Genomic DNA, 20,225 nt, shown 5'->3' with positions numbered 1-20,225 from the left:
GTATAGTGATTCTACCAAAAGTGAATAATCCCAACAAATTGAAGGAGTTCAAGCCTATTTGTCTAAGCAACTTCATTAGCAAAATCATTTCCAAACTGTTCAGTACAAGATTGAGCCGTATTCTTCCTAGATTTATCTCTCTCAACAAGTCTGGTTTTGTAAAGGGTAGAAATAAAACTGAAAACATCATGTTGGCTCAGGAAATCACCCATCAGATTAAAAAGCCTTACATAGGTAGCAATTTAATCATCATGGTTGACAAGGCTAAGACCTATGACAGAGTCTCATGGGCTTATATTTTCTTGGTCTTAAGGAAGATGGGTTTTGAGGAAACTTTCATTGATATGGTGTGGAGAACCATGGCTTATAATTGGTACTCTATCATAATTAATGGATGAAGATTTGATTTTTTCCAATCCTCTAGGGGACTCAAGCAAGGGGACCCCCTCTCCCCTGCCCTATTTATATTAAGAGCTGAGATTCTTTCAAGATCCTTAAATGATCTCCATTATAATCATGATTATCATGGTTTTGTGATTGAAATAAGGGCCCCCCAAGTGAAATATCTGAGTTTTGCAGATTACACCATCCTATTTACTTCAGGAAGGGCTAACTCACTTAAACTCACTATGACGACTCTCAAAACCTATGAAAAAACTTTTGCTCAGTTGATTAAAAGTGATAAAAGTCACTTCAAGGTTCATCAAAATGTGTTTGACACCACAAAAGAGAGCATCAAAAGGATCACTAGGTTTAAACAAAGGCAAGGGATTACCAATTACCTGGGATGTCCACTCTTTGTAGGTAGGCCCAGGATTTCCTATTTTTTTGACCTTATTTCTAATGTTATTTGTAGGATTACAGAGTTTCAAATAAAGTAATTAAACCATGGTGGAAGATTTGTGTTGATTAAACATGTTATTCAAGCCTTACCCATTCATTTAATCTCAGTTGTCAACCCCCCTGCTGCTGTAATTAGGAAAATACAAATGCTGATGGAAGACTTCTTCAGGAGTTGGAATAGTGACAAAAATAAGTATCATTGGGATTCCTGGAGGAACCTTAGCTATCGTACTGAGGAATGAGTGGTGGGAATGAAAAATATGAAAGATGTGTGCTTAGCTTTCCAATATAAACAGTGGTGGAACTTTAAAGTTAAACACACATTGTGGGGAGAACTCATCAAGGCCAAATACTGCCAAAGATCAAATCCTAACTGCACGAAATAGGACTTTAGGGATTCACTGAATTAGAAACATATGATATAGAACAGGAGTAAGGTGAAGCAACATATTCATTGGAAGTTGAACATAGGGAATTGTTCTTTTTGGTAGGACATATTGACTGGGGAAGGACATCTTGCTCAATTTTCTAACTCCATCCATAGGTTTGCGACCAGGAAAGTAGATGTTTTTCGGGTTGAAGTCCAGTGGAACTATCAAATGCTGGTTCAACAGGGACCCCCTAGTCAACTGGCCACTATCTTAATAGTTTCAATTCCTCAGCATCAATCTCCTGACCAAGATTATTGAAATAAATCCCAATGGCATGCTCACATGTGCTTCAGCCTAGAATGAAATCAGGGAGAAAAGACCCAAGGATCAATTTAGGTCTCTCATTTGCCACATTCATACACCATTTAAAGCTTCCTTCCTTCTTTCGAGTGCCTTAAATGTAAAGCTTCCTACTAATGACATATTAACTAAATTTGGGGTAGAACTTTCTAACTGTTTTTGTTGCAGGAAAAAGACAAGGGTAGATACCATCAACCATATCTTTAACAATGGAGATCTTGCTAGGGATGTATGGATATGGTTTGAAAATGGAGCAGGGGTAGAAATTGATCACAACTCACTGAGGCAACTTGTAACTCAATGGTGGTCAATAAAGCACAACAATGAAGCTCATAAACTCATCTTCCAAGCCTCCCCAATACTTATCTGCTGAATATATGGAAGGCAAAACCCCTAATGGCACCTGGGTCAGGTATGCAATTTATAGTGATAATTATAAGCTTATAAAATTGGAGTGGAATAATCCAATTAGCAAAAAGATGTATCCATGTGAGAAAGGTACAGAAGATAGCTTGGACAAGACCACTTGACCAATGGATCAAAGTTAATATAGATGGAAGTGCAATTGAGAATCAAGGAAAGATAGGGGTAGGAGGTATACTAAGAGATCATGAAGGCAACTCTTATTAGCATTTATCTCACCCATGGGAAGTGGTACCATCAATCAAAAAAAATAGGAGCAGCTCGCTTTGGTATATATTGGTCTTTGGAACTAGGATACATGAATATCATATTGGAAATGGATCCAATACTTGCAGTCAAATGGATACTCGAAAAAACTAATCCTTAGTGGAGCATTTGCAATCTACTATATAGATTGAAGGGCCGCATAGCTCAAATACATGAATTCAAATGTACTCCTGTTTACAGGGAAGATATTTGGGTGGCTGATGCATTGTCCAAACATACCCACAAAATTGCTTGTCCAGAAATCTACTGTACTAATCAAGAGTTACCTAAGGAGGCAAAGGCCTATTTTCATTTGGAATTAATAGAGATGCCAAGTTCAAAACGGAGAAAACAAAGAAGATCAAAGAACCTCTTTAAACATTCTACTAATTTTTCAACTAAGATATACGTCATAATATAGCTTCATTGAATAGTTTAAGTTAGATTGTTTTATTTTTGTGATGTAAAGGGAGAGTCTCCCTTATTTAAGTTTCCTAGATTCTATGTATTGAGAGGATTCCTCTCTTTTAGGTATATATGAGCTTTGGATTAATCTTTTTGTAAGGTGAGGGTTAGATTTCTCTAGGAAATTGAACCCAAACAATCATAGGAATAGAAGTAAGGTTTATGTCCCCTTCTTCGTACATTTTTTTGGTTAAATGGTAAGGCCTGGGGTATTGCTTAGCCCTACCCATCTAAGGATATTAAAAAAAGCCCAAAATATCAAAACATAAACATTAAATACTAAACCATAGATTTTAATCCTCAAATGTTAAACTCTTGAACCATAAAACATTAAAAAAACCTACACCCTAACCCTAATCCAAACCCTAACCTACCCTAAACCTTAAGTACAGGAAAAAAACCCTCAGTTCTGAATAAGATATCCCAAACATTAAGCACTAAACTATTGATTTCAAATCTCAAATACTAAGCCAGAATCCCTGAAATGTAAAAAACCTAAACCCTAACCCTAACTAAAACCCTAACCTAAACAAACCCAAACCCTATCCTTAACGCTAACCCTAACCCTAAAACATTAACCCCAAACCCCAAGACCAAAATACCAAAATCCAAACATTAACCATTAAACCATAGATTTTAAACAAAAAATCCTAAGCCCTAAAATCTAAAATAAAAAAAAACCGCTAAACCCTAACCTTTACCCTATCCCTAACACAAATCCCAACCCTAACACTATCCTTAACCCTAATCCTAAACTCAAAGCCAAAAATACCAAAACTCTAACGTTAAACACTAAACTATAGATATTACAACTCAAATCGCTAATCTCAAACCCTAGACACGAAAAACAAACTAAACCCTAACCTTAACCCTAACATCAACCTAAATCTAACCCTACCATGTACCCTAAACCCAAGCCAAAAATACCAAAACCAAGACAATAAAAATTAAACTATTGATATTAAACCTCAATTTTTAAACCCTAAACCGAAAAATCTAAAAGAAACCAAAATTCTTAGCCTAACCTTAATCCTAACCCTAACTCTAAATCATAAACCCATAACCCTACCCAAAGTATAAAGCCAAGCATTAAATACTAAACAATAGATTTTAAACATGTAATGCTATACGTAAACACAGACATTAAACACTAAACCATAGATTTTAAACCTTAAATCCTAAATCACATACCCTAAAACCTAAAAAACCATAAACCCTAACCCTAACCCTATCCTCAACCCAAATACTAAACCCTGAACCCTTAACTTTTTGTCCAAAATACAAAAATCATAACATTGGATACTAAATCATAGAAATTAAAAGTTAAATCGTTTACCCAAACCCTAAAACTTAAAAAAACTAAACCCTAACCCTAACCCTAAACCATTAACAAAAAATTCTAAGCCCAAAATACCAAAAACTAAATATTAAACATTAAACCATAGATTTTATTCTGAAATTCCTAAACCTCAAAACCTAAAACCTAAAAAAAAACCTAACCCTAACCCTAACCCTTACCCTATCTTTAACCATAACCCTAAACCCAATCACAAAATACCAAAACTATACCATTAAACACTAAACCATAGATATTACAACTCAAATAACCCCAAACCCTAAAACATAAAATACAACCTAAAACCTAACCCTAACATTAACATTACCCTAACACTAACCCTACCATACACCCTAAACCCAAGTCCCAAAATACAAAAACCCAAATATTAAATACTAAACTCTAAATCATAAAACCTAAAAAGAACCAACACCCTAAACCTACACTCTAAGTCCAAAATAAACCTTATTCCAATAAAAAAACCTAGAAATTAAATACTAAACCATAAATTTTAAACCTTAAATTCCAAAACCAAAATCTCTAAAACATAAGAAAAACCTAAACCTTGTCCGTAACCCTAACCCTAAAGTATTAACCCAAAATCCGAAGCCCAGAATACTTAAACCCAAAAATGAAACGCTAAACCAAAGATTTTTAACCAAAAATCCTAAACCCCAAAACCTAAAACCTATAAAAAACATAATCCTAACCCTAACCCTAAACCCTAACCTAACCCTATCTTTAACCCTAACCCTAAACCCAAAGCCTTAAATACAAAACCCCTAACATTTAACACTAAACCATCGATATTACAATCTAAACCCTGACCCTAACTCTATCATAATTCCTAAACCCCAAGCCCAATACACCAAATTCCAATAATTAAACACTAAACCATTGATATTAAACCTCAAATCCTAAGCCCTAAAGCCAAAAACCTATGAAAACCCAAAACCCTAACCCTAACCCTAATTTAAACCCTAACCCCAACCCTAAGCCTTAACCCAAACTCCTAATCGTAAAATACCAAAACCCAACCCTTAAATACTAAACCATAGATTTAAACCTCACATGCTAAACCATGAATCATAAAACCTAAAAAAAAAAACCTACATCTTAACCTTAATCCTAACCCTTACCCTAACCATATACCCTAAATCCTAAACCCTAAATCTAAAATACAAAAACGCAAACATGAAACACTAAACAATAGATTTTAAGCGTCAATACTAAACCACAATCCGTAGAACCTTAAAAAACAAACCTAACTGTAACCCTAAACCATTAACCCGAAACATTAAGCTCAAAATACCTAAACCTAAACATTAAACCCAAACCATAGATTTTAAACCAAAAATCCTAAACCTGAAAACCTAAAACCTAAAAAAAACCCTTAACCCTGAACCCTATCCATAACACAAACCCTAATCCTAAGACTATCCTTAACCCTAAACCTAAATCGTAAACCCTAAATCCAAAGCACAAAATACAAAAACCCAAACTTCTAAAACTAAAGCATAGATACTACAACCTAAACCTGACCCTAACCCTAACCCTACCATAAATCCTAAATCCCAAGCTCAAAATACCTAAACCCAAACATTAAACACTAAACTATTGATATTAAACCTAAAATCTTAAATCCTAAACAAAAAACCTAATAAAAAAACCTTAACCCTAACCCTAACACTAACCTTAACCCTTACCCTAATTCTAAACCATAAAACCAAAACCCTTATCCAAAAATATCAAACCACAAACATTAAAAACTAAACCATAAATTTTAAACTTCAAATGCTAAACCCGGAACCATAAATCCTAATAAACCCTACACCCTAACCCTATCCCTAATCCTAACTTTAACCCAAAATGTATCCTTAATCCTAACCCCAAACCTTATACACTAAACTCAAAGCCAAAATTACCAATACCCTAATGTGAAAAACTAAACCATAGATATTACAACTGAAATCCTTAACCTTGAACCATAAAACCTTAAAACAACCTAAACCCTAACCCTAATCCTTACATTAACCCTTATCCTGAAACTACCATAAACCCAAAACACCAACCCAAAATATCAAAACTTAAACAATAAACACTAAACCATATTTATTAAACTTCAAATTCAGCATCCTAAACCGAAAAATCGAAAAGAACCCAAAACCCTAACCCTTACCCTTACCCTAACCATAACCATAAATCTAACTTAAAACCATAAACCCAATACCCTAAGCCCAAAATACAAAAACCCAAACATTAAATAGTAAACAATAGATTTTATAACTTAAATGCAAAATCCTGAACAATTTTTTTAAAAACCTACACCCTAACCCTAAACCCTAATACCAATAATAAATTGTCCACCATACTAAAAGCCAAACATTAATAACTAGACCATCAATTTTGAATCTCAAATCCTAAACCACAAACCCAAAAATCTAACAAAAAACCAAAACCCAAGCCCTAACCCGAACCCTGACCCTATCCATAATCCTAACCTCTTAACCCTAACCCTAACCCTATCCATAACCCTAACCTTAACCCTAACCCTAAACCTCAACCATTAACCCAAAACCCTAAGCCCAAAATACAAAAACCCAAACATTAAACCCTAAACCATAGATTTTAAACTGAAAATCCTAAACCTTAAAACAAAAAACATAAAAAAACACTAAACCCTAATACTTACCCTATCACTAACCCTAAATCGAAACCTAACCCTATCCTTAACCTTAAACCTAAACCCTAAACCCTTAAACCAATGACAAAAATACCAAAAACCTAACATTGAACACTAAAAAATAGATATTACAACTCAATTTTATAACCAAAATACTAAAACCTAAAAATAAACTTAAACCCTAACCCTAACCCTAACCATAACCCTAACCTGAACCCTAACCCTAAACCATTAACCCAAAACATTAAGCCCAAAATTCCAAAATCCAAATATTAAACACTGAACCATAGATTTTAAACAAAAATCCTAAATCCTAAAATCTAAAAACCAAACCTTAAACCTAACCCTATACCGAACACTAACCCTAGACCTATCCTTAACCTTAACCCAAAACCCAATGTCCAAAATACAAAAACCCTAACAGTAAACACTAACCAACATATATTACAACTAAAATAATCTAAAACCCTAAATTCTATAAAACAAACCAAAACCTAACCCTAACCTTAACCTTAACCATAACACTAAACCCTCCCATAAACCCTAAATACCAAAACCCAACTACTAAATACAACAATATATGTTAAACCTCAAATGCTAAACCTTCAATCATAAAACCTAAAAAGAAAATAGTTCAAAATACCTAAACCCAGACAATAAACACTAAACTATAAGTTTTAAACCTCAGATGCTAAACCACAAACCCTAAAACAAAAAAAAACCTACACCCTAACACAATCCCTTACCCTAACTCTAACCCTAACCCTAGTCCTAAACAATTAACCCAAAACCTCAAGCCTAAATTACCAAAACCTTAAATATTAAACACTAAAGCATAGATTTTAAGCTGAAAATTCTAAACCCTAAAACATAAAACCTTACATAAACACTGAAACGTAACCCTAACCCTAACCCTAACACTAAATCCTAAACCCTAAACGCTAAACCCAAAAACCTAAGAAAATCCGAAACCCTAAGTCAAAATCATAAACCCAAAACACTAAGCCCAAATTTCCAATTCCCAAACATTAAATACTAAAACATATATTTTAAACCTCAAATGCTAAACCCCAAACCATAAAACCTGATAAAAAGAATAAACTCTAACCCTAATCCTAACACTTCTAACCCTATAACCTAAATTCGAAACCCTAAACCCTAATACAAAAAAAATTCTAAGTCTAAAATACAAAACCAAAACATCAAACATTAAAACAACGATGTTAAAGCTCTCCTAAACCATAATTTGTAAAACCTTAAAAAAACCTATAATCTAACCCTAACCGTAACCCTATACATAGCCCTAACATTAAGCCCAATATACCGAAACCAAAACATTAAACACTAAACCATAGATTTTAAAAAAATCCTCAACATAAAAACCTATAAACCATAAAAAATCTAAACCCTAACCCTAACCTTAAACCATTAAAACAAAAACCCAAGCCTAAAGTACCAAAAACCAAATATTTAATAGGAAGGAAGTGTTTAAGCTAACTAAAGGGTTTCAAGGAAGAGCTAAAAACTGCATAAGAATAGAAAGAGAAAGAGTTTAGAATGCGCTTCAGTACTCATATAGAGACCGCCGCAACAAGAAGAGGGATATGCGTTCTCTCAACGCATCAATGCCGGAACTCTTCAACACGGGGTGAATTATGGCAATTTCATGCACGGGTTAATGAGGAGAACATACAGCTGAATAGGAAAGTCTTGTCAGAACTATCGATGCACGAACCATACAGCTTCAAGGCCCTCATGGATGTCTCTCGCAGCGCTTTTCATGGGAATAAGAAGTCCATAGTACCTTCAAAGAAGGAACGACTTGCTATTGTTCTTTGAATTAGTTTCCTATGTTGTGCTTTGTGTACTCTTCTTCTTCTTCTTCGTTAGGCATAATTTTGTGCTAGCATTTCTGTTAGCAAGTTTCTACCAATGGTATTAAAGTCTTCTGTTTACAATAGCACTTTAATGGAAATTTAATATGCTTTAATTTAAAAAAAAAACCCTTACCCTATCCCTAACACTAACCATAGACCTGTCCTTAACCTTAACCCAAAACCAAAACTACAAAATACTAGAACCCTAACAATAAACACAAAACCATAGATAATACAACTCAAATAACCCCAAACCCTAAAAAATAAAAAACAACACAAAACCTAACCCTAACCCTAACATTAAACCTAACACTAACCCTACCATAAAACCTAAACGCAAAACCCAAAATACCAAAACCCAAATATTAAACACTAAACAATAGATTTTAAATCTCAAATGTTAAACCTTAAATCATAAAACATAAAAAAAAACCCTGTCCAAAAAACAAAACCCAGACTTTAAATGCTAAACCATGCATTTTAAACCTCAAATTCAAAACCAAAAACCCTAAAACCAAAAACACCTAAACCCTAACCCTAACCCAAAACTTAATCTTAAGCCTAACCATAAACCATTAACCTAAACCCCAAGCCCAAATAACAAAACCCAATAATTAAACACTAAACCCTATCTTCTAAACCAAAAATCACAAACCCCAAAACATAATACCTAAAAAACACACTAAACACTAACCCTAGCCTTACACTCTAACACTAAATCCTAAACCCAAAGCCCAAAATACCATAACCCTAACAATGAACACTAAACCATGAATATTATAACTCAAATTCATAACCGAAAGCCTCAAACCTAAAAAACAACCTAAACACTTACCCTACCATAAATCCCGAACCCCAAGCCCAAATTACCAAAACCCAAAAAATAAACACTAAATCATTGATATTAAACCTCAAATTATAGACCCTAAACTGAAAAACCTTAAAAAAAATTCAACACAATAAAACCCAATTCTCTAAGCCCAAAATAACAAATAACAAACATTAAATACTAAACCTTAGATTTTAAACCTCAAATGCTATTCGAAAATGCAGCCATCAAACACTAAACCATAGATTTTGAACCTCAAATCCTAAACCACATATCCTAAAACCTAGAAAAAGCTAAACCCTAACCCTAACCCTAAACCATTAACCTAAAAAATTTAGCCCCAAAAACCTAAACACAAACATTAAACCCTAAATCAAAGATTCTTAACAAAAAATCCTAACCCCAAAACTTAAAGCCTTAACAAAACCTAAACCCTAATCCTAACCGTATCCCTAACACGAAACCCTAACCCCAAGCCTACACCCTAAATCCAAAGCACAAAATACAAAAACCCTAACATTGAACAGTAAACCATATATATTGCAACTCAAATACTTCACCCCAAATAGTAAAACCTAAAAAATAACCTAAACCCTAACCCCAAGCCGACCATAAATACCAAACCCGAGCTCCAAAATACAAAAACCCGAACATTAAACACTAATGGATTGATATTAAACCTCAAATCCTACACCTTAAACCCAAAAAGTTTAAAAAAACGTAATCCTATCCCTAAAATTAACCCAAGCCCTGACTCTAAACCATAAAATTGAAACCCTAAGCCCAAAATAGCTAAAACCAAACATTGAATGCTAAACTATAGATTTTAAACCACAAATTCTAAACCCTAAACCATGAAACCTATAAAAAAACATACACCATAAACCTGTCCTAAACCTAAACCTTAACTCGAAATCCTAAGTCACAAATACAAAAACCTAAACATTAACCACTAAACCATTGTTTTTAAATATCAAATCATGAACCACAAACCGTAGAACCTACAAAAACCTATACCCTAACCCTAAACAAAAAATGGAAACCCCAAGCCCAAAATATCAAAACCCACACATTAAACACTAGACCATAGAATTTAAACCAAATATCCTAAACCCCCAATTTTAAGCTAAAAAAAAACCTAAACCCTAACCTTATCCCTAATCCTAACTTTAACCCTAAACCTAACCCTAATCCGTACCCTATCCTTAACCCTAACTCTAAACCCTATACCCTAAACTCAAAGCCAAAAGTACAAAAACCCTAACGTTAAACACTAAACCATAAATATTACAACTCAAATCCTTAATCCCCATATCCTTAAACCTAAAAATAACTTAATCCCTAACCCTAATCCTTACATTAACCCAAACCATATCCCTACTGTAAATTTTAGACCCCAACTCAAATTACCAAAACCCAAACAATAAACACTGAACCATTGATATTAAACATAAAATTCTATACCTTAAACGCAAAAATCTAAAAGAAACCAAAACCCTAACCCTAATCCTAAAACTAACCTTAACCCTAATCCTAAATCTAAACCATAAACCCGAAACCCATAGCCCAAAATACTAAAACCCAATTATTAAATACTAAATAATAGATTTTAGGCCTCAAATGCTAAACCCTGAACCGTATTAAAAAACCTTACACGCTAACCTCAAGCCCTAATTTCTGGAAGAAAAAATTAAGTACAAAATACAAATAACCCTGACATTAAACACTAAACTTTAGATTTTAAACCTCAGAACCTTAACCTCAAACCCTAAAACCTAGAAAATCCTAAACCCTAACCCTAACCCTAACCCAAACCCATTATTCTATCCTTAGACCAAACATTTAACCCTAACCCTAACCCAAAGCCTTAAATAAAAAACCCCTAACTTTTAACACTAAACCATCGATATTACAAGTCAAATTATTAACCCTAAATCCTAAAACCTAACAACAATCTAAACCCTAACCCAAACTCTATCATAATTCCTAAACCCCAAGCCCAATAAACCAGATTCCAATCATTAAACACTAAACTATTGATATTAAACCTCAAATCCTAAGCCCTAAAGCCAAAAACCTATGAAAACCCAAAACCCTAACCCTAACCCTAATTTAAACCCCAACCCCAACCCTAAGCCTTAACCCAAACTCATAATCCAAAAATACCAAAACCCAACCCTTAAATACTAAACCATAGATTTAAACCTCACATGCTAAACCATGAATCATAAAACCTAAAAAAAAACCTACATCTTAACCTTAATCCTAACCCTAACCATATACCCTAAATCCTAAACCCTAAATCTAAAATACAAAAACCCAAACATGAAACACTAAACAATAGATTTTAAGCCTCAATACTAAACCACAATCCGTATAACCTTAAAAAAAAAACCCTAACTGTAACCCTAAATCATTAACCCGAAACATTAAGCTCAAAATACCTAAACCTAAACATTAAACCCAAACCATAGATTTTAAACCAAAAATCCTAAACCTCTAAACCTAAAACTTAAAAAAAACCCTTAACCCTGAACCCTATCCATAACACAAACCCTAACCCTAAGACTATCCTTAACCCTAAACCTAAATCGTAAACCCTAAATCCAAAGCAGCAAATACAAAAACCCAAACTTCTAACACTAAAGCATAGATACTACAACCTAAAACCTGACCCTAACCCTAACCCTACCATAAATCCTAAATCCAAAGCTCAAAATACCTAAACCCAAACATTAAACACTAAACTATTGATATTAAACCTAAAATCCTAAATCCGAAACAAAAAACCTAATAAAAAAACGTTAACCCTAACCCTAACCCTAACCTTAACCCTAACCCTAATTCTAAACAATAAAACCAAAACCTTTAGCCCAAAATATCAAACCAGAAACATTAAATACTAAACCATAAATTTTAAACTTCAAATGCTAAACCCGGAACCATAAATCCTAAAAAACCCTACACCCTAACCCTATCCCTAATCCTAACCTTTACCCAAAACCTATCCTTAATCCTAACCCCAAACCTATTACACTAAACTCAAAGCCAAAATTACAATTACCCTAATGTTAAAAACTAAACCACAGATATTACAACTGAAATCCTTAACCTTGAACCATAAAACCTAAAAACAACCTAAATCCTAACCCTAATCCTTACATTAACCCTTATCCTGAACCTACCATAAACCCGAAACACCAACCCAAAATACCAAAACTTAAAAAATAAACACTAAAGCATATATATTAAACATCAAATTCAGCATCCTAAACCAAAAAATCGAAAAGAACCAAAAACCCTAACCCTTACCCTAACCCTAACCTTAACCATAAATCTAACTTAAAACCATAAAACCAATACCCTAAGCCCAAAATACAAAAACCCAAACATTAAATAGTAAACAATATATTTTAAAACATAAATGCAGAATCCTGAACCATTAATTTAAAAAGCTACACCCTAACCCTAAACCCTAATACAAAAAATAAATTGTCCAAAATACTAAAACCCAGACATTAAACACTAGACCATCAATTTTAAATCTCAAATCCTAAACCACAAACCCAAAAACCTAACAAAAAACCAAAACCCAAGCCCTAACCCGAACGCTAACCCTATCCCTAACCCTAACCTTAACCCTAACCCTAACCCTCAACCATTAACCCAAAACCCTAAGCCCAAAATACCAAAACCCAATCATTAAACCCTAAACCATATATTTTAAATTGAAAATCCTAAACCTTTAAACTAAAAACATAAAAAAACACTAAACCCTAATACTTACCCTATCACTAAACCTAAATCGAAACCTAACCCTATCCTTAACCTTAAACCTAAACCCTAAACCCTTAAACCAATGACAAAAATACAAAAACCCTGACATTGAACACTGAAAAATAGATATTAAAACTCAATTTTTTAACCAAAATACTAAAACCTAAAAATAAACTTAAACCCTAACCCTAACCCTAACCATAACCCTAAGCCTAACCCTAACCCTAAACCTTTTACCTAAAACATTAAGCCCAAAATTCCAAAATCCAAATATTAAACACTGAACCATAGATTTTAAACAAAAATCGTAAATCCTAAAATCTAAAAACCAAACCTTAAACCTAACCGTATACCGAAAACTAACCCTAGACCTATCCTTAACCTTAACCAAAAAACCCAATGTCCAAAATACAAAAACCCTAACAGTAAACACTAACCAACATATATTACAACTAAAATAATCTCAAACCCTAAATTCTAAAAAACAAACCAAAACCTAACCCTAACCTTAACCTTAACCCTAACACTAAACCCTCCCATAAACCCTAAATACCAAAACCCAAAATAACAAAACCCAACTATTAAATACAACAATATATGTTAAACCTCAAATGCTAAACCTTCAATCAGAAAACCTAAAAAAAAATTAGTCCAAAATACCTAAACCCAGACAATAAACACTAAACTATAAGTTTTAAACCTCAGATGCTAAACCACAAACCCTAAAACCAAAAAAAACCTACACCCTAACCCTAACACAAACCCTTACCCTAACCCTAACCCTAACCCTAGTCCTAAACAATTAACCCAAAACCTCAAACCTAAATTACCAAAACCTCAAATATTAAACACTAAACCATAGATTTTAAGCTGAAAATTCTAAACCCCAAAACATAAAACCTTAGATAAACACTAAAACGTAACCCTAACCCTAACCCTAACACTAAATCCTAAACCCTAAACGCTAAACCCAAAACCTAAGAAAATCCGAAACCCTAATTCAAAATCATAAACCCAAAACACTAAGCCCAAATTTCCGATTCCCAAACATTAAATACTAAAACATATATTTTAAACCTCAAATACTAAACCCCAAACCATAAAACCTGAGAAAAAGAATAAACTCTAACCCTAATCCTAACCCTTTTAACCCTATACCCTAAAGTCGAAACCCTAAACCCTAATACAAAAAAAATTCTAAGTCTAAAATACAAAACGAAAACATCAAACATTAAAAGAACGATGTTAAAGCTCTCCTAAACCATAATTTCTAAAACCTTAAAAAAACCTATAATGTAACCCTAACCCTAACCCTAAACATAGCCCTAACATTAAGCCCAATATACTGAAACCAAAACATTAAACACTAAACCATAGAATTTAAAAAAAAACCCAAGCCTAAAGTACCAAAAACCAAATATTTAATAGGAAGGAAGTGTTTAAGCTAGCTAAAGGGTTTCAAGGAAGAGCTAAAAACTGCATAAGAATAGAAAAAGAAAGAGTTGAGAAGGCGGTTAAGTAATCATATAGAGACCGCCGCAACAAGAAGAGGGATATGCGTTCTCTCTGGATTCAACGCTTCAATGCCAGAACTCGTCAACACGGGGTGAATTATGGCAATTTCATGCACGGGTTGATGAAGGAGAACGTACAGCTGAACAGGAAAGTCTTGTTAGAACTGTCGATGCACGAACCATAGAGCTTGAAGACCCTCGTGGATGTCTCTCGCAGCGCTTTCCCTGGGAATAAGAAGTCCATAGTACCTCCAATGAAGGAAGGCCTTGCTATTGTTCTTTGAATTAGTTTCCTATGTTGTGCTTTGTGTACTCTTCTTCTTCTTCTTCGTTAGGCATAATTTTGTGCTAGCATTTCTGTTTGCAAGTTTCTACCAATGGTATTGAAGTCTTCTGTTTACAACAGTGCTTTAATGGAAATTTAATATGCTTGAATTTTTTTTAAAAAAAACCCTAACCGTATCCCTAACACTAACGATAGACCTATCCGTAACCTTAACCCAAAACCAAAAGTACAAAATACTAGAACCCTAACCATAAACACAAAACCATAGATAATACAATTCAAATAACACCAAACCCTAAAACATAAAAAACAACATAAAACCTTACCCTAACCCTAACATTAAACCTAACACTAACCCTACCATAAAACCTAAACGCAAAACCCAAAATACCAAAACCCAAATATTAAACACTAAACAATAGATTTTAAATCTCAAATGTTAAACCTTAAATCATAAAACATAAAAAAAACCCTAGTCCAAAAATCAAAAACCCAGACTTTAAATACTAAACCATGCATTTTAAACCTCAAATCCAAAACCAAAAACCCTAAAACCAAAAAAACCTAAACCCTAACCCTAACCCAAAACATAACCCTAAGCCTAACCATAAACCATTAACCCAAACCCCAAGCCCAAATAACAAAACCCAATAATTAAACACTAAACCCTATCTTTTAAACAAAAAATCACAAACCCTAAAATATAAAACCTAAAAAACGCACTAAACACTAACCCTATCCTTACACTCTAACACAAAATCCTAAACCCAGAGCCCAAAATACCATAACCCTAACATTGAACACTAAACCATAAATATTATAACTCAAATTCATAACCCAAAGCCTCAAACCTAAAAAACAACCTAAACCCTGACCCTACATAAACCCTACCATAAATTCCAAAATTACCAAAACCCAAAAATTAAACACTTAATTATTGATAGTAAACCTCAAATTATAAACCCTAAACTGAAAAACCTTAAAAAAAATTCAACACAATAAAACCCAATACTCTAAGCCCAAAATAACAAATAACAAACATTAAATACTAAACCTTAGATTTTAAACATCAAACGCTATCCGAAAATGCAGCCATCAAACACTAAACCATAGATTTTAAACCTCAAGTCCTAAAACCTAGAAAAAGCTAAACCCTAACCCTAACCCCAAACCATTAACCTAAAAAATATAGCCCCAAAAACCTAAACACAAACATTAAACTGTAAATCATAGATTTTTAACAAAAAATCCTAACCCCAAAGCCTAAAGCCTTAAAAAAACCTAAACCCTAATCCTAACCGTATCCCAAACACGAAACCCTAACCCCAAGCCTAAACCCTAAATCAAAAGCACAAAATACAAAAACCCTAAAATTTAACAGTAAACCATATATATTGCAACTCAAATACTTCACCCCAAATAGTAAAACCTAAAAAATAACCTAAACCCTAACCCCAAGCCTACTATAAATACCAAACCCGAGCTCCAAAATATAAAAACCCGAACATTAAACACTAATGGATTGATATTAAACCTCAAATCCTACACCTTAAACCCAAAAAGTTTAAAAAAACGTAACCCTATCCCTAAAATTAACCCAAACCCTGACTCTAAACCATAAAATTGAAACCCTAAGCCCAAAATATCTAAAGCCAAACATTAAATACTAAACTATAGATTTTAAACCTCAAATTCTAAACCCTAAACCATGAAACCTATAAAAAAAACTCACACCATAAACCAGTCCTAAACCTAAACCTAAACTCGAAATCCTAAGTCACAAATACAAAAACCTAAACATTAACCGCTAAACCATTGATTTTAAATATCAAATCATAAACCACAAACCCTAGCACCTACAAAAACCTATAACCTAACCCTAAACAATAAAATAGAAACCTCAAGCCCAAAATATCAAAACCTACACATTAAACACTTGACCATAGAATTTAAACCAAATATCCTAAACCCCCAATCTTAAGCTAAAAAAAAACCTAAACCCTAACCTTAGCCCTAATCCTAACTTTAACCCTAACCCTAACCCTATTCTTAACCCTAACCCTAAACCCTATACCCTAAACTCAAAGAAAAAAGTACAAAAACCCTAACGTTTAACACTAAACCATAAATATTACAACTCAAATCCTTAATCCCCATATCCATAAACCTAAAAATAACTTAAACCCTAACCCTAATCCTAACATTAAAACAAACCATATCTCTACGGTATATGTTAGACCCCAACTCAAATTACCAAAACCCAAACAATAAACACTGAACCATTGATATTAAACATCAAATTCTATACCTTAAATGCAAAAATCTAATGGAACCCAAAACCCTAACCCTAATCCTAACACTAACCTTAACCCTAATCCTAACTCTAAACCATAAACCCGAAACCCAAAGCCCAAAATACTAAAACCCAATTATTAAATACAAAACAATTGATTTTAGACCTCAAATGCTAAACCCTGAACCGTATTAAAAAACCTTACACGCTAACCTTAAGCCCTAATTTCTGGAAGAAAAAATTAAGTCCAAAATACACATAACCCTCAATTAAACACTAAACTTTAGATTTTAAACCTCGGAACCTTAACCACAAACCCTAAAACCTAGAAAATCCTAAACCCTAACCCTAACCCTAACCCAAACCCATTATTCTAACATTAGCCCTAACCCTAACACAAAATCATTAACAAAAAACCTCAAACCTAAAATTCCAAAATCCATACTAAACCATAGATTTTAAAGTGAAAAAGCAGAACTACTACCGACACCAACTCTATCTTAACAACCGGTAAAGCCCTGTCTCTTTAAAATATGGTACTTCATTGCTCACAGAGGATTGAATTCTTCTCCAAATCATCTCTTACTTTATCTAAGTTAAAAAAGAATTCAATTAGCTTTGAGATTTTTGTCAACTGATTCTACTCAAGCAATAGAAAGGGAACTTCCCCTCACCCTCAAGTCACGACCTAATGTGAGTTCTTTTAGTCCTTTTCGAGCTAGAATAGGTGCTGATATGGAATAACCCTTCTCTAGCCTGGAGCCTTGAAAAGAAAAGTCTTATCTATGATACGCCATAACCATCCACCCTATGCCGAGCCTCGTTTGCTAAGCGAACTCATATCCCAAGCCTCTTGGTCCGAGGAAAGGGAACTTCATCGTGCTGGCTTGACATGAAAGGAGGGCTACCCTTGCGTGAGTCATAGTTACTTCTCTCAAGTTCATAGTAGGGGTAAAAAAAGTGATCATAACGGAGAAGTCGAGACCTAATAAAAGTGGTAAACTTGAAGTCTCATGAAAGACTAGGTCATTACTGATCGATCCCTATTTATTAAGAAAATTAAGGTTGTATTCTAATGAATGGGGGTGTTCATATCTAAGTGCTAACTAGAGACTATAGCAGTACAAAGTTGCTTACGCCGAAGGTCGAGTGAACATGTTTGGGTGCACATAAATGGCGGGATTGACAGACGAATTCATTCGCATGTAGATAAATATAATAGAAGGAAACCTAAGTAAGTAGAAAAGCAACACCCCTCACAAGTTGCTGCATCAGCGTTTCGCTCATTTATTATATACCAAACGTGAATTCATTGGCATATGACATTCTTATGGAATGAGCAAGGCATGAATAATCATAAGGAAAGGGTTGGGGTCTATTACCTAGGCGACCGCTCTATCTTATATATCGTAAGAAGGGGTTCTACTTAGAATGACTCTATTCGATCATAGTTAGCCAATCATATCAAGGTCCATAAGAATGATCGGATGGTCAAAATCTTTATACGACGGATATAGTTGAGTAAAAACTAAGGGGTATTTTGAGGACAACATCAATCTGTGACTGAGATACCGACATTGATTAATAGAACCTATAGCAATGCCGCTCTCCTTGCCCACCCAATCTTCTCTTAGTCAGCTAACCAATAATCACATGAATTTTCCCTTTCATCAATCCCTTTTGAGATTGGTTTTCCCTCCGCTTTAAACGTCTTTCCCCTCTTTTTGAAGTCACCTTTGTATGAAACTTCTACGTTGCTATTGGCACGTACATTTTCAATCCATCATAACGATCATGAAATATTGAATCCTCATTCTAATCTAGGTAGTCCTCCAATTCGAGTCGAATGGTAATTAAATCCGTACCCCAATCTATTTTTTTCTTCCATCGTAAAAGAGAAGGTTCTTTTTCTTTGAATCTTCGAGGCAAGCGAATGATAATCCTTGTTCTATAGTGCTTAACTCACTCTCCCGTAAATACTAAATCTTTCCTTTAGCTTAGTAAATGTCGTAGTATGAGAAAAAGGAAAATCCTTTATCTCATTTGAGCTTTTAATCTACTTCTCAGATAATGATGATATTCTTAGTGTGTGAAGTCGATTCTTTCTAGACTTTTGGGCTCACCGAGGCGCGAACTGCTTTCTTTCTTACTTTGTATTGACGGTATCTGTATGCAGTTGTAGTACATCTTATTTATTGTTAGTGGTTTCTTTCTCTTATTGTCTTTTTTGTGGGAATTAAGATGAGGGGGAACTCACATCTGCGACAAAGACTTATACTACAGTTTGGGAACTAATGTCTTCTCGATCGTCTCCTTGACTTTTGCATTGTTTTAGCCAATTCGACCGGTGCACTTGCTTTTATTGTAGTTTGTTATTATCCTTTGATTCATAAACAAACCGGACTAACAACCTAACAGAGGTTTCAGTATATGAGGCTTTGTTTTCTTCCTCTAGGTATTTTCTTCGGTAAGGAAAGATCTTTCAAAAAAAGAATCAAGAGAAAGTGCCAGAACCTATGTAACTAAGATCTGCTACAACTAGAAGTCGAACCGCCTCAGCGTACTCAACAACTAGAGCCATCTCCCTTTATACTTATAGCTTTAGTCGGTCGAGTAGCTTATTCGAACGTTGTGAACTCATTCCTGCTTTTGCAATACAAGCGCATCTTGTGCCATAGAATTGGTTGTGCTCTGCCTCTTCCACTCTAATAGAATATTTCCTTGTGTGGAAGGTTGACTCTAATCTTCAGTCAATGGGAAGAATCCCCTTATCTAAGGTTCTTGGTATGGCACTGTAAATTCTTTTTCTTACGCGAGTCAAAAAGTGTAACTATCGAAGCTCTTTCAACATGCACTACACCATTTTCAGCCTACAACAACACCATGTAATTGTAGCCTAAACTAGCAAAAAATGTGTCCTTT

General features: G+C 34.2%; 2 pseudogenes; both read left to right on the top strand.

Moving 5' to 3' along the window:
- Positions 1 to 1,897: 1,897 nt before the first annotated feature.
- Positions 1,898 to 15,163, top strand: LOC112942215 (uncharacterized; annotated as a pseudogene).
- Positions 11,054 to 15,163, top strand: LOC112942214 (uncharacterized; annotated as a pseudogene).
- Positions 15,164 to 20,225: the final 5,062 nt, after the last annotated feature.

The sequence above is a fragment of the Solanum lycopersicum genome, chromosome 9, assembly GCF_036512215.1.
Source record: "Solanum lycopersicum chromosome 9, SLM_r2.1".
NCBI lineage: Eukaryota > Viridiplantae > Streptophyta > Magnoliopsida > Solanales > Solanaceae > Solanum > Solanum lycopersicum.
The sequence above is the reverse complement of the archived record's forward strand: the minus strand, read 5'-3'. Positions and strand labels throughout refer to the sequence as shown.